This window comes from Gossypium hirsutum, chromosome A13 (genome assembly GCF_007990345.1).
Source record: "Gossypium hirsutum isolate 1008001.06 chromosome A13, Gossypium_hirsutum_v2.1, whole genome shotgun sequence".
NCBI classification, from domain to species: Eukaryota; Viridiplantae; Streptophyta; class Magnoliopsida; order Malvales; family Malvaceae; genus Gossypium; species Gossypium hirsutum.
In genome coordinates, this window is record NC_053436.1 from 49,250,942 (window position 1) to 49,268,431 (window position 17,490).

General features: G+C 34.8%; 1 non-coding gene across 1 annotated transcript; it reads right to left on the reverse strand.

Moving 5' to 3' along the window:
* Positions 1-5,679: 5,679 nt before the first annotated feature.
* Positions 5,680-5,786, reverse strand: LOC121213425 (small nucleolar RNA R71). The gene has a single exon (XR_005908807.1). It is a non-coding gene; the product is annotated as a small nucleolar RNA R71 (small nucleolar RNA).
* Positions 5,787-17,490: the final 11,704 nt, after the last annotated feature.

Below are 17,490 nucleotides of genomic sequence, written 5' to 3' on the forward strand. Positions count from 1 at the left end.
ATCTACCATTAAAATCAAGAGTCAAGCAATAACATTCATGGAACAATAATACATCTTTAACAGTTTTGCAAATTGATCCCCAGGCTAGCTAGATTAAGCTACGATTTCAAAAACATAGAAATCATTAAAAATAGGCTCAAAACCACTTACATGCAAGCACTTGAAGTTTCTGAACCAAGAAACCCTAACTATGGCCTTTCTCCCTTATAATTTTGGTGGAAAAGTAACATGAAGAACATGATACATCTTTTCTTTCCTTTAATTTTTAGTTTATTTATTAAATTACTATTTTAACCTTAGCTTTTATCTTAAAAATCACCTAATTAGTGTCCATAAAAGTCCACTAACTATTTGAATGGTCTAACTACCATCTAAGTCCTCTCACTTTAAAGTTTCACAGCCATTTGACCTTTTTTACTAATAGAACTCCACTTTTGTACCTTTTTTGATTTAGTCTTTTTCACTTAATTAAGCATGGAAACATCAAAATTTCTTAACAAAATTTTAATACGAGCCTTCTAACATCCCGTAAACATTAAAATAATAAAATAATAATAATTTACTCGTCAAATTTGTGGTCTTGAAACCACTATTCTGATTTTACTAAAAATGGGTTGTTACAAATACCACCCTCATTCACTTCTTAGATCATCCGTCAATAGATCATTCATTCATTCAAAACATTCACTCCATTTTCCTTTCTCCTCCATGCCTGAGCCTTCCATTTGCTTTCATTTTTCCAATCCTCTCTTTAAGAGTTCCCCTAGTAAGCAATTCCTGAGAGAAAAGCTCCCTTGGTCAGCCACCTTGAGGAGTAATTTACATCAGAGAAACAACAGATATCAGAGGAAGCCACCATAGATAGTTCTTAGGAAATCACCGAATTCATCTCAAAGTTTCTTCTTCCTTTCTCTTTAAATCATTCTTAGTTTACAAACAGGTTGGCAAATTATTTTATTTATTTTTCATTAATGATAATGACTTAAATTGTTTTAACTAGAATGGTTGCAATTACTTGATTCAATTCATTCAATTTATGTTGATATTGTTTTGTGCCTCAATTATTCATGCTTCCAATTAAAATCATTCATGTTGTTCATGCATTAAAATATGGTTGACCACATTAGAATTAACCGCTTAATCTGAACCAAACGGTGATTAATAGACATAATAATTGGAAGATGCATGCTTAATTTATATCTGAACAAGAATAAATTAAATTTTCCTAATGATTCCTAAAGAACACTATTGCCTTGCATAACTTTAAATTTATGTGATTAAATTGTTTCAAACCTGACTTGTACCTGTTGCTTTGCATAAATTCTAAGCAATCCTTAGTTAAATGTTGACCTAGAAATATGCATGTTTTCTAAGTGACAAATCCAAGATCTCAAAAAAGCTAAGATTTTAGATTCCAAGTTCATAAATGATCGAGTTGGCATGGAATTTTTCCAAAACATTTGTTAAGCATGATTATGAATGAATTAAATCAAGAGTTGTTATTGTTCTACTTATTCATGTTATTGTTGTTAAATCTTGGGAATTGCTGCTAACCATTCATTGCATTTTATTTTATCTCATTTGCATATTAGTTGTTAATTTAAATTTAACATCCATCTCCTTCTATTATTTTATTTTCTTAACCAACTTGTATGTAATGACCTGAAAGTCAATTAAGTTGGAAACGGTGGTTTCGAAATACTGTTTCCTATGATATGATCAGTGAATATTATTTATTAATAATTGCAAGGATATTACAGTATTATATTGAAGTTTGGTCTAATAATTTTAATTATTGGAAAGTTAGACAAGATACAAGTGTATCGGTTCTAAAATCAATGGTTTTGGAAATTAAGGTTTCAGGACCTTGTTTCCCTAAACCAGACTCGTATATATTTAATAAAAATATTTTCAGAGTTATATTATAAGTGAATTAAATTTTTGTTTATGTAATTTTGAACAAAGAGTTTTTAATTAAAATAAAGGGACTAAATCAAATAAATGATAAAAGTAAGAATTAATACTAAATTATAAGGTGAATCTATATTGAAGAACTTATTAAATAAATACACCATTGTTTTTATAGATTTTGATAGTGGATGTTTACGAGGATATTAAATATTATATATATTATTAAATTAAGAATTAGTAAATGAAGTGAGAGTAAATTAAATAGAAAATGAAAGGAAAGACTTCAATTTATTTGGTCTATCTTGCTTCCTTGTCTCTTTCGAATGAAGCTAGAGAAGAAAGGCCAGCTGCATGTAGTGGAAAACCATAACATTTGTTTGCTTAGAAGTTAAAATTTTCAAGTAGAAGGGTAACTCTTCTAAACTCTCCCTTGCCCATAGCTTTTCGTTAACAAATTCTGGTTGTATTGTTGATTTGAGATTGACCGAATGTCTCGGAGAAGAGAAAAGTTTCTTTTCTAGTTGTAAATGTTGCATGTCTAATAGATGAAGAGTTTCTCACTTGTGTTAAAGAATTTAGTGAATGCTTGTGTTGTTATACTCCATTTCTGTAACTCTGGGGTTGATTGTATTTATCTAACAAGGTGGGAAAAGGCTGTAGTAGAAAAGGGAAGAAGCAAATTGAATAGGTAGAATCGGTGTTGGGAACCTTAGTGAGTTTTCCTTGAACTTTTATTCTCTTGTGTTTAATAATTGTTGAAACTGTTAAATTTTTGTCCGAATTTTATCTTGTTGGTATTGTTAATTTTTGCCCTGTTATGCTGTCTGATTGTGGTATTGATGCTATTCGAATATTGCATTGTTAATGATGTTCAGAGAGGTGTATTTATGTTCTTTTAAGGACTACTGTTTGGTGTATTAATGCAACAGAATAATTGTTGTTTAGGCGTCAATTAATGTTGTCTAAGTAACTGTATTTATGCTATTTTAAGGACTGTTGTTTGGTGTATTAATGCAACAAAAAAATTGTTGTTTAGACATCAATTAATGTTGTCTAAGTGACTGTAAATTTATGTTAATATTTGCTGAAGTTGTTAATGAACAAATGATATATAAATGAGCTATTTAGATGTTAAAAAATGTTGTCTAAATGGATGAAGACTATGCTATCCAAAACTGCTATTAACTGTTTTACAAGCTGAAATTTAAGGGAATTGAATCCCGAAATTAATTGTACACGAAGGCTAAAGTTTTTGTATCTGGTTCTTCAATCCAAGCTGAGTGATGTATGTAATTGAAAACAAAAATTACAAATTGATATTACATCGATCATTGATTGAGAAACTCAGAGCCATTACTGCAAATTAGCTTTGTAAGTTCATTAATATGAACTCAATTATATTCCTAAGTGTTTATGAATATTAAAGTTTAAATGATGTAAAATTGCTGATATTAAATTGATTGTTGATAGAATAGGAATTGTAAAAAATTATGAAAATGATAATTTCTGATATCAATGGAGATAGGTTGCATTCGCACGTAAGACCATAGCGAGGCTATGGAAATTATTCAAACATAAGACCAGGGTTGAACCATGGCAGTGTTTATATGTAAGACCATAGTTGGGCTATGGCATTCTGGTGATAAGATCATAACTGGGTTATGACACTACGAATGTAAGACCATGGCAGGGCCATGGCAATACATATGTAATACCATAGTCGGACTATGGTACAAAGGAAACATGTATCACGGTTTCAATTGTCTTCAAAATATTCATAGATTATAGAAAAGGGATGGTTTCGACCATCGTTTAGCACACTTTGTGTGAGCTCCAATAAGGGTTTCGATTGACTTTACTATGACAAATATGGAAAGGTATGATGTACCAATGATTAAAGTATGAATATTTATGAATATGAAAGGCATGATTTAAGATATGTTATGGTTGTGTACTATATATTACCATGTGATGATATTGTTAAGTTATGTGTTTAATCATTAGCTTGTGGCTATGGTAAGTGTTTAATATGAACCAAGGCATGTGTGTATGAAATTAATTGAAATGGTGACATCTTGTAATTATATGTTCAGATAGTAGTATGATGATATAATTCAATTTGAGCATTCATGTATCATATCATGTCTTAAAACGTTTGGATTATAGAAATATCACTGAGTTTTACTCAGTGTGTAGTTTTGTTTTTCGTGTGCAAGTTAGGTACTCTCTTTGAATGCCGACTCAGCATCCAACAACAATCCTGATCTCAAGTGTGGTGATGTTTAATTTTGTAATGGCATGTACCTAGGATGTCTTTGGTTGTTAGTTGTTTTTCTGAATGTGATGTAAATTGAGTTATAAATATATGTTTATGTTTGAAGCTAAATGTTAGTATGTGTTTTGACCAAAAGCTTGATGTGTATGAAACTTAAAGCTTGATGTCTTAAGTAGCTTTAGGTTAGGCTAAATTGAGTGGTTTTGGCATACATTAAACTTTGATTTGGATGATGCATTGTTGATGTGTTTTGAAGATATAAAATATGGTACCAATGAGGGTACATTGGTTAGGCACTTAGGATGATTGTTTTGGCATGTTTTGAGTATGTTTAATCGTAATTTGAATAGGTTAAATGATTGGTATTTCAATTGCTTAAGGCCCAAGTAAGCTTGAAATGGTAACTTTGTTGTTTGAGGTACATTTTAGGTCCACACGGCCAGAGACATCGCTGTGTGACCCCTGTTCCCATTTTTTCTGAAATTTTCCTAGACTTTCCAAATGATTTCAAATTGGTCTCGATTTGTTTCTTAAGTATTTTTTTGGGCCTCGTGGACTCGATTTAGGGATGATATGTGTATGAAGGAATGATTTAAGTTACGTTTATGATTTTTGAATTGAATTAATTATAAATGTTCCAATTGTATAGTAATGCCTATAACTCTAATCTATGACGGAGAGGGGTTTGGGTGTTACATTGTAAATTATTAATTTTCCAATTACTAACTATGAACATTGTCCCTGTGTAGGTGATACTCTTTTTACTAATTATTTGATAACGACTGTGTATACTAGCACATTCCGTCGCGAACAAACTTTTTAGCTTCGTTGTCGGGGACTGTTAATTTAATCATTAATTGTGAAATTATTTCTTGCAATTTGGTTTATTTATTATTAACTAATATTTCATTTTTTGCTATTTTCTTTTCAGGTGTTTATAAGCATTGATCGAACTATCGACTTATTTCTTGAAAACCCTGAAACCGAGTGGACATTTAGACAAAAGAGATGAGAAAGACTAGGCTAAAGACAAGCCGCAGAAATGGACCATGAAAATCAAAACGAAGTTCAAGGGAATGGAACTAGTAATGCTTGTAATCCAATCCTTGTTGCTAATGACAGGGATCGCGCTAAAAGGTAGTATGTTGTGCCACATTTTAATAAGCTTAATTTAGGAATTAGGAGACCGGAGATCTAGGCATTGTAATTTGAATTGAAGCCCATGATGTTTCAGATACTTCAGATGGTGGGCCAGCTTAGTGGAATGCCCATAAAAGATCCACAGCTTCACCTTCGACTGTTCATGAAGGTGTGTGATTCCTTCAAGATAGCTAATGTAACCAAAGATGCATTGAGATTGAAGTTTTTTCCATACTCATTGTGAGATAGAGCACGAGCATGGCTTAATTCATTTCCACCCAACTCAATTTCTACATGGCAAGAAAATGGCGGAACCTTTTCTAGTTAAGTATTTCCCACCTAGCAAAAATGCTAAGTTGTGGAATGAGATCACTACTTTTTAGAAAATAGATGATGAATCTATATACGAAGCATGGGAAATATTTAAAAACTTACTACGCAAATGCCCTCACCATGGGATTTCGCATTGCAACCAACTGGAGACATTTTACAATGGTCTCAACACACACACTAGGATGGTGGTTAATGCTTCTGCAAATGGTGCTCTCCTTTCTAAGTCTTATAATGAGGCTTATGAAATTATTGTGAAACTCGCCAGTAACAACTACTAATAGGCAACCAATCACGCAACTTTAAGAAGATGAGTAGCAAGAGTGCATGAAGTGGATGCTTTCACTTCAATTGCAGCACAGGTATCTTCAATTTCTTCAATGTTTAAATTTTTTTCTACGAATGAACTAAACAATGTTGTAGCTCAGCCACCAAGTCAATTTGACAATATTTCCTATGTATACTATAGGATGGGCATTCATTTTAGAATTGTCCATCAAATCTCAAGTCTGCCTATTATGTAAGAAATCAAAACCTGTAACGCCCCAATTTTCGGGTTTTCTGTGTTTCTATGATTTTTAAAATTTGTGTGTGTTCTGGTTGGTTAATATATATATTTTAGTAGGTTAGTGGGCCTTTGGAAGGCCCAAACTTAAGTTACATCCGTGGTAGTCTTCAGAATTTTAATTTTATGAACAGGTGATGCAATTGGTGTTTGGGCTTTTAAAAGTAAAGGGGTAAAAGATGACACAAAAAGGAGTGTGGTGTAGTGGCAAGGTGGTGCCACTTAGGGGACAAGGAAGTGATGCCATAGAGGAAGCAAGGGGTCCAAGGTTCAAGTCTTGGCTCTTGCAATATATTTTGGTTTTTCTTTTTAATAAATCTGGAAGCAAGTAGGTGCGCTTTAAAGTTTAATGTGTTGGATTTATGACACAAATGAGTTGATGGCCTAGTGGTGGTGGCGTGAGTTGGCATGTGAGAGGACTTTGGTTCGAATCCCTTGGCATGCAAAGGTTGATTATTTTGCTATGTTGGGACGGCAAGAGTTGGTATTGGTTTTAAACTCTGGTGATGGAGGGATCCCACATCGGGAAGCTAACATAAGAGTAGATAGAAAGCTGGCTTTAAATAGAGCAAACCATGAGGAGAGTAGGCATACCCTTCTTGGTTGATCCCTTTCGCTTTATGACGTGTTCGTTTGGGTTGGGCGTCAGCTAAGAGTGTTTGGAGCGCGGATTAACTACAGTCTCCTAACAGGTGTGTATTTCTCATTACTCTAGCAGTAGGACGACTATTTCAAGCTGAAATGGGCCATGTGGTTCCAATGGGTCTGTAGGCCCAAGTGGATAAGTTGTAAAATTATCGAAATATCCCTGTAGGGTAGGACTACCGATTTACCCCTGGAGGGTAAAATGACTATTTTGCCCCTCGTGCGTAAATGACTAACTTGTGTGATGATTGGGTTAGTTGACGTGGATTTATGTTAGTTATCGTTAATTCGTAAGTCTAATGTGCTAGTGATCGATTGTAGGATTATCGCCTGGGAGATATCGTCATCAATCGTCATCAATCGTCATCAACCAGGTATGTAAACGACACCCTCTCTTAGACTGAATCGGTAAAAGCCGAAATACCGAAACGTTGGTATTTTGTGAACTCGCGAGCATTCGAGCGCTCGTGAGACAGTTGTTAATGAATATGGTGCATTTGGATGATTAGAGTGCAGAGTGTGCATTTTCGTGCACAACGGTATTTTTGGGCTTAATGGGCCAAAAATGGGCCAATGGGCCAACCGGCCCACTTTGGTAAAAAGATGAGGTAAGTACTTCTGATTACTTGGTAAACGATAGAATGAGCATGAAACCTTAGCAATAGGTAATAATTACTGAAATACCCTTATGCATGCAAAATTACGATTTTACCCCTAGGATTATTTTTTTTGAAAAGCATGATGTTCTGCTTCTGTATACGTATGCCATGACATATTATTTCTATTGCATGGGACATGGGTTTATATTGATCGAGGAAACATTCTGGCAGCCTCGCTGCAATCTGGTGGCCTCGCCACATATATCTGTTCTGGTGACTTCGTCACAATATCTGGCAGCCTCGCTGCAATCTGGTGGCTTCGCCACATATATATATCTGTTCTGGTGGCCTAGCCACAATATCTGTATCTGGTGACTTCATCACAATATCTGGCAACTTCGCTGCAATTTCTGTGGTGTGTAGCGGTTGGGTGGGTCGAGTAGTCTCCCCACATGGTGTAAGGCTAGTACGGGGGTGTTATGGATGGCTCTGGGTTGGGATTTCTGTATTCATGATATATTTGTTCTGTATCTGCTATGGGCCTATGGGTTTCATTCTAATTTCTGTACTGGGCCAAGGCCTAGATAAGTCTGACTCTGAGGTTTGATCTGTTTTGGGCTATGGTTGGGTTATGTTACACACTGAGTTTACCGAACTCACCCTTTTATTTTTATCTCTGCAGGAAATCCCCAACCATAGTGGGCTTGGAGCTGTGAGGGATTCGGAGTGGCCACATCATCTGCAAAGTTGGTTTTTCTAAGTTAGTTTATTTTTATTATTTTATATTCTGATTTAATTTTGGGTTTTAAGTTGTAATAAGGCCGTTATTTAAATTTATTTTTTGCTATGGTTCTATTTTCTGAATATATTTATACTATGTCGAAACTGCTAGTGTTAGGCTGTGCGGGTTTTCAAAATTAATGAACGTTTTCCAAGACTCAACAAGCACAACAAATGGATAGCCTAAAGATTGATAAACCGGCTTTTCATTCAACCGCTGTTTTTACAAACACCACCCCAATCACTTAAACCAATGAATGCATACTAAGTCGTAAGTCCATGTGACACGTCAAATCTAGCCATAACGTCTGGGCCGGGTTTGGGGTGTTACAAAACTAGAATAGAAGTGGAAAAAGACCATATTCCAACTTCTATAACCTTCATGGCAAAACCATCCACACTTCTTTCTAAGTAACCAAGGAGTTGGACCGAACAATACCTATATGCAGCATAGATCAAATCAACCTCTAGGTTTCAATCAATAAGTTCAAAAACCAGCATAAGCTGAACCATAAAATAATTTGGAGAATTTTTTGAACGCGCACATGGCTAAGAATGACGCATGAATCTAGAGCCAAGCAACAACACTGAAAATTTTAAGGAACCAAATGGGTCAGTTAGCTACGGATCTTCGTAATAGACCTTAAGGAGCCTGGCCGAGTGACACAGAAAATCCAAGGAATAAGGGTACGAAACATTACAAAGTAGTTGCTTTACGAAGCGGAAGGACTTTGGAACCCAAGGAAGTTGAGGTTGAAGATGAACTTGCCAAGAGAAATGAAAATCAATTGACAGTTGCAATTCCTGCACCACAGATGCTAGATTTTGAAGATTCTAATGGGGTAAAACCTAAACTAGTCAATTCTTACAAGCTAACACCTTTTTCAGATGCAGGTACAATACCTCAAAAAATTTTTCTGATCCAAGCCAAGGTTCCATCACCTCTGTATCCAAAAAGACTCAAGCAACAAAAACAGGAGGTGTAGTTCAAGAAAATCTTGGATGTTCTTAAGCAACTTCACATCAATATCCTATTGGTAGAATCCTTAGAATAGATGCCCAACTATCTCAAGTTTAGAAAGGATATTCTATCCAAGAAGAAGAGGCTTGGCGAGTTCAAGACTATAGCTTTAACAAAATGAGTGTAGTGCATTCCTACAGAACAAGCTACCTCTAAAAATGAAAGACCCCGGGAGCTTTACTATACACCATAACATTGGAGAATCTTACTAAAGCTCTATGTGATTTAAGAACAGGCATCAACTTGATGCCAATGTCTGTTTTTAAGATTTTGGGTCTAGGTGATGTTAAACCAACAACTGTGACACTTCAACTGGTAGATCGATCTTTAGCGCACTCGAAAGAAAAGATCGAGGATGTTTTGGTATGTATAGATAAGTTTATATTTCCTACTGATTTTATCATTTTAGAGTTTGAAGTAAATAAGGAAGTACCGATCATCCTAGGGAGACCTTTTCTAGTAATGGGAAGAACATTAATAGATGTGCAGAAAGGTGAACTCACAATGTGAGTTCAAGATGACCAGGTAAAATTTAATTTTCTTAAAGACATGAAAGTTCTTGATCCGGTGGAAGAATGCTTAGCAATGGAAAAGTTAAAATCCTTAGAATGGGAATGTAATTTTGTGGAAGACCCATTGGAAAACACCTTAAGGTCTGACCCATTAAAAGATGAACAAGCTAAGGAAAATATGGCTTTGATAGAAGCCAATCTGAAGGACTATGTTCGACTAGCACGACTCAAATCATTGGAGTTGGAAGCTCGGGAATACACACAACCTAAGTTTCAATTGAGGAATTGCCCAAACATGAACTAAAGGTACTATCTTCTCATTTGAAATATGCTTATTTGGGTGACTGTTCTACTTTGCCTATGATTATTTCAACAGAACTAATAAAACACCAAGAAGAGCAGTTGATTGAAGTTTTGAAGAAATTCAAAAAGGCGATCGGTTAGACTTTAGCTGATATTCGAGGAATAAGCCCTTCCTTTTGTACGTACAAGATTATATTAGAGGAGGGCGAGAAAGTGAGAATTGATGGGCAAAGGAGACTCAATCCTATTATGAAAGAGGTAGTTTGAAAGGAAGTTATCAAATGGTTAAATGCGGGAATTATTTAACCCATCTTAGATAGTTCATGGGCAAGTACAAAATAGTGTATGCCGAAGAAGGTTGGAATCACAATTGTAGAGAATGAGTGTAACGAATTAATCCCGATGAGGACATCCAAAGGCTGAAGAATCTATATAGATTATAGAAAGCTGAACAAGCAAACCCGGAAAGATCACTTTCCACTGCCTTTCATGGACCAAATGTTGGACCGACTGGCAAGTAAAAAATATTATTGTTTCTTATATGGGTATTCGGGGTACAACCATATAGTTGTAGCTCTAGAAGACCAACACAAAACAAATTTTACTTGCCCATACGGTATGTTCGCTTTTAGATGAATGCCTTTTGGTTTATGTAATGCACCTGCAACATTTTGATGATGCATGATGGCAATATTTACTGATATGGTTGAAAATTTTGTTGTGGTATTCGTGGATGATTTTTTGATTTTTGGTGATTCTTATTATATTTGTTTAAGTTATTTTGCTAAGGTACTAAAAAGATGTTAAGAGACAAACATTGTCCTTAACTTGGAGAGATGCCACTTAATGGTTAAGAAAGGAATTATCTTAGGACATAAAATATCCAAAAGAGGGATCAAAGTGGACAAAGAAAAGGTGGATATAACTGAAAAATTGTCACCCCAATCACTATTAAAGGAGTTAGAAGTTTCTTGGGGCATGTTGGTTTTTACGAAGGCTTATCAAGGATTTCTCAAAGATTTCCATGCCTTTGTGTATGATATTAGAGAAAGACACAACTTTTGAGTTTAACAAAGCATGCTTTGAAGCCTTTGAAAAATTGAAAATTGGTAAATCTCAACACCAATAATCATTACACCAGATTGGAACTCTCTTTTTGAGTTGATGTATGATGCTAGCGATTTTGTTGTTGGAGTTATGATGGGGCAAAGAAGAAACAAAGTGTTCCATCCGATCTACTATGCAAGTAGAACTTTGACAAGAGCCCAACTTAACTATACAGTAACTGAAAAATAACTTTCTTGTAACACCCCGAACCCGAGACCGTCGCCGGAGTCGAACACGAGGTGTTAACAGACTTCAAACCACTTATTAAAAATTTCCCAGACAAGCTGCCAATCTGCGTACTAGTCACTTTAAAAATCATATCTTGAGTTCTGAAACTCTAAATCCAGTTCCGTAAATTTTCCCCGGAACTAGACTCATATATGTATATGGTAGAATTTTTGTAGAATTTTTGATTGGGCCAATTGGTACAGTTTATTAGTTAAAGTCGTCCCTGTTCCTGGGTTCGACTACTCTGACCTTTGTGCATTACGACTTAGATATCTCCCTTTACAGAGCTTCAATACTTATGCTGTTTGTTTCTAATGAGACTAGACTCAAAAGGGAATCTATACATATAAGGCATGACTTCTAATTATCTCTGATTAATTTATGGTGAATTTCTAAAGTCGGAATAGGGGATCCAGAAATCGCTCTGGCCCTGTTTCACAAGAGTTTAATTATCTCCTAACATACAGCTCATATGGTCATTTAGTTTGTTTCATATGAAAATAGACTCATCGAGCTTAGATTACATAATTTATTCATTATTTAATTCCATTTCTACTATTTTTAGTGATTTTTCAATCTCACATCACTGCTGCTGCCAGCATCTGTTACTAAAGCAACTATGCCTATTTCGTGATTTCTCCTTGATCTAACTAATAATTCATCATACATATCACAAATTATGATCATGACTAGCCATGCCAAAGGCTAATCATTGTCAAACATCTCCCTACTACACTATTGCCATATCATGAATTTTAGCACCAAAAATAATCAACCATGACATATGGCATAAAAATCGAATAGGCCTCAACTATTATTCAACCAAAACCGAATTGGCCCAATATCAGTCATGACCACATTATAAAACCCATTTACTAAGATTTATAACTAAATATCATAGGACCCAAAGTCCAAATTAACATTTATGCCATTTTCGCATGGCTGAAAGTTTACATACCAAAGTTCAAACACAACATAATAGCCTATACATGCCGAAATGTTCTCCTAGACCGACTAAGAAGAAAGTACCAAAACTTGCTAGCTGGTGTGATGACTTCGATGACGGTCCCAAGCACGTAAAAAGACGAGTCCAAGAAACCTTGTGTTCTTGGCTATTCGGCTAATAACCTTATGCAATTACCATACTTTCAATAATCTAATCACACATGCATATGCATACTTGGACATTCGGCAATCACCTTGCTAATTTTATACTCAACATCACATAAGCTCCCAAGTGATGGCCGAATATGTATATCTATACTATCACCTATAATTCCTCAAATCACAACATTTCATCTCATGAACACTTGACCCATTTCTCACAAAAAATGAAACAACAACTAAAATGAACATCCCATTTTTATCCCATATAGCCAATTGCTTCATTTGTTACCCAACTAACAATTCAACAATTTCAACCTCATTACAACCTCTACCTATTCAATATAACATGAACACAATCCTCCACCCCTAAAGTAGATTCGGCAATCACTTAACCCATTTTAACCTCAACTTTCAAGTTAAAAGAAATTAACCACTCACCATCTCCTACATTACTATCCATTTTAATGACATTAACACATCTACTAAGAGTTTCAAACTTCTTGGCCGAATTTCAACCCCAAAATCCTAAGTCTAATCTATAGGATGAGTAGAATTGGAACTAACCATCTCAAACATGCATAGATTTTCAAGAATCATTCAATACATGCCTCATTCTAGCCATCTTCCAAGCCAAAATCAAATAACCAAGTCTCCCTTCCTTCTCCTCACTCACAGCAATTGCCAAGAAAAAAAAGATGAACACTCCCTCTTCCCTCCTTATTTTATTCACCTTTTTCCTTTTTTAATTCCTTTTTATTTTAATTGTTAACTAAACAAAACATATTAAATTAGAATAAGTGGAGCTCCATCACCCCTTGGCCGGCCACTCTACTTCTTTTGGGTAAATTGACATGCAAAACCACCCTTTTTGGTACATGCACTAATAGACCATTTTAAATTAGCCTATCATATTTCACCATGTCTCATATTGATCCCTATTCAATAATTTCTCATGCAATTGGCAAAATTAGGGAATGAAACCTCCACATATGCATGTACACATATAATAAGCATAGAATATAGCAATTAATTATTTTTATGACTCGGTTTTGTGGTCCCGAAACCACTTTCCGACTGGGGTCACACTAGGGCTGTCACATTTCTTCTATAGTTTTTGCTTTTGAAAAGTTCCATTCATATCTTATAAGTACAAAAGTCACAGTCTTCACGAATCATTCAACCATTAAATACTTACTCACAAAGAAAGGTGTTAGACAAAAGTTAATTTGGTGCATACTCTTACTCTAAGAATTTGACCTTGAGATCCAAGACAAAAAAGGAGTTGAGAATCAAGTAGCAGACCATACGTCGAGATTGGAACAACACGAGGTAACTCATTTGTATTATTAATGAAAAATTCCCAAATTAGCATATTTTTTAGGTAAGTCGAATCCATGAAACCCCTTGGTTTGCTGATTTTGCAAATTATTTAGCATATGGAATAATGCCTCCTAGAATGACATGCCAACAAAGGAAGAAATTCCTTCATGATAGTAGGTATTACTTCTAGGAGGAGCCATTTCTGTTTAAGCAATGTGCATCAAAGATTTTGGTGGTTCCTGTACTACAAAGATTTTGCAAGCTGGATTTTTCTAGCCTACGACGTTCAAGGATGCATATCCATAATTGAAGAATTGTGATCGATGCCAAAGGACTGAAAACATATCAAGGAGGAATGATATGCCCTTGACAAACATCCTTGAGGTAGAATGGTTTGACATTTGGGGTGTTGATTTTTAGGCCTATTTCCTTCTTCTTATGGTAATAGGTACATCCTAATGGCTATTAACTATGTACCCAAGTGGGTGGAAGCCAAGGCATACCCAACAAATGATGCTAAGGTAGCCATGCAATTCCTACATAATCATGTATTTACAAGGTTTAGGACTCCTAGAGCTATAATAAGCGTTGAAGAATCTCACTTTGTAAGACAAGTATGATGTGAAATATAAAATAGCTATTGCCTACCATCCACAGATTAATGGGTAGGTTGAGCTTGTAAACAATGAGCTCAAAGGAATTCTTAAGAAGGTGGTTTGACCTAACAAAAAAGATTGGTCTTGAAGACTCGATGATGCTCTGTGAGATTATCAAAAACTTTCAAAACACTATTAGAAATCACTCCTTACCAGTTAGTCTTCGGGAAAGTTTGTCATTTGTCCCTTTTATTGGAGAATAAAGCTTAATGGGCCCTAAAACAATTAAATCTGGACTTAAATCAAGCTAGTGAAAGAAGGACAACTTGATAAGTTGGAATAATTAAGATTATTTTCATAAGAGAATGCCAAGATGTACAAAGGAAGGACCAAGAGATGGCATGACAAACTTATACAAACTCCGGAACACAAAGATGGTCAAAAGGTCTTGCTGTTCAATTCAAGATTGAGGTTATTCCCTAGGAAGCTCAAATCTCGATGGATTGGACCATTCATCATTCATAAAGTCTATCTTTATGGAGTGGTGGAACTACATAATAAAAAAGGAGGTACATTTAAGTTTAACAGTCAACGTCTCAAACACTATTGGAATGATGAAGTTGAGTGAATCAATACCTCGTTCAATTTAAAAACCATTGATTTTTTTTTGAATAAAAGGCATGATTAGAAAAAAAATTCTTGAATTAGTACATTTGTCTAAGGAGATTGGAACTTAAGCGGGACCATTTCTGACCCCTCCAACATTTCTTGGGAACTTAATTTAATGTAATTTCTCGAGAAAATTTTCTAATTAACTTAAAAGGAAATCTTATTTTAATTTATTTTAAGTTTATCTTTAATTTTATGATGAATAAGAGGATCAAGTTGGCCCAAGTTTTAATCAGTTTATTTCTATTTAGTTTTATTTTAGTACAGATAATAAAAATTTTGTACTTTAGGCTTGAGGCCCAGAATAGTGATGAGGAGAAAAAATGCCCATTTTTTTGTCGCCCCTAAGTTTTCCCCAAACCCTAAACTTGTCACCACTTTATTTCCCTACTTCCTTGCCACCCGTGTCTTTTGAATAGCAAAACTTTTACTATCAAATTACCATAATCCACTACTATAAAAAAACCCTTTACCAACATCATATTTCCCACATCACCTAAGCAATTAACTTTAACCCTTAACCCTATATTTTTATTTTCTTAGTTGCCGACCTTCAAAGCCTAAAACTCTCTACACAAATTTTCTTTTTAGTCACCAAACCCTGTCCTCGCCGCAACATCTCTTCTCCACCATAACAACCACATCCCATAGTCGAACATTGTCGCAACATCTCACCCGACATTATCCTTTTCTGCCGCAAATTCCTTGCCACAACTCCATCACCGCCATACCATCTTTTTCGTCACCCCTAACTCCTTGCCAATTTTTCTTGACTCAAAAGAAAACTAGATCTTTGAAAACTTCTACTGAAAACCCGATTTTGATTCAAGACGAGGAAGCAAGGTAGAGATTTGATTTTATCTTCAATAATCAAACTATGTTCCTAGAAAAAGGGCTTCAATTTGGAAAGCACTGATAAGATGATTGTGCTAGTATCAATTTGGAAAATAATAGATGCTTTAAAGTGGAATCAATTTTGGGATGAACGATAACTTCCTAAAGTGGAATTAGTACGAGAATTTTATGCCAATTTAACCACGTCAGATGCCACTAAAGTTATTGTTCGTAAAAAGAAGGTACTTCTTACATCTAAATCCATTAACGATTTGTTTAATCTGCATGATGTTGAAGAAGATAAATACTCTACCATGATGACAAATATCAATTGGGATTTTATGCAACAATTACTTGACATTGTTGTAAATCTAGGATCCCAATGGATAATAAGAAAATACGGCAATCACTCTTGTACAAAAAAGTACTTAAAACCAGTGGCTAAGGTATGGTTCTACTTTGTACAACATAACTTCATGCCTATCTCACATAGTTCCACCATCTCAATGGAATGGATGCTTTTTTGTATAAATTTATGATATAAAATTCCATCAATGTGGGGAAAAATTATTCTCAAGAAAATCCAAGATTGTGCTAGGAAAAAGGTAGGAAGTGCTTACTTTCCATAATTGATTACTTCAATTTGTTTGTGAGCACAAGTTCGATCGAAAACAAACCTGAAAGGTCGATATGTTCAAGGTTGCATAACAAACACGACCTTGAAAGGTTAGTAGAGAATGTTGAATAGTTGAATCAAACCGAACTAGATGAACCAAAACTTGAAGATTCGTCAACCAATTCTAAACCAGATGTTGACTCAATAAATGAACCAGAAAAAGAAGAATCTGAAGGAGAACCCAACAACCTTGAACCAGGAATGGAACCAAATGTTGTTGAACCAGTTGAGACAAATGTTAATCTTAAGTTGATTATTCCGATGAGCACTTCTTCAAACATCAATGATAAGTTAAAATTTTCAACTATGATGGATATGTAAAAATTTATGCATAACCAACAACAGGCTTATTGAAAATATGCAAGAATTAAAGAAGACTCCATAAGGAATGTTGTTAAGAATCCCTCTAATAATTTATTTACTTTCATTCCTGAGTTTCCAAATCATATCTTTGAGTCATGGGAGCAAGATTCAAGGCAAGAAGAGTTCATGAATTCAAGTGAGAACGAGAAGGCAAAGGAACAAGACAAAAGGGGATTATACAAATTAATAAAAAGAGGAATTTGTTTTTCTTTTAAGACAATTTTATATTTATATTGGTAGTATTTTGCTTTCGTACAATAAAATTGAATAAATTGCAAGTTATGAATAAATTAAGCCAATGTCTTTCCATTAATTTTGTTCTCTAGTAAAGAGCAAAGTAGTGTAGTAATGTGAATGTACATGTCTAGGATTGGATTTTTCAAAGAAAGACTTGGTACTTAAGCAGTTTTCATAACTCACATCTCTTTCTTGAAATCCTACCTAGTGTACAGTTCTCATTCACTTCTTTGTTATTTTGCATGTAGTACCTCACTTTAGTTTTTTTTTTC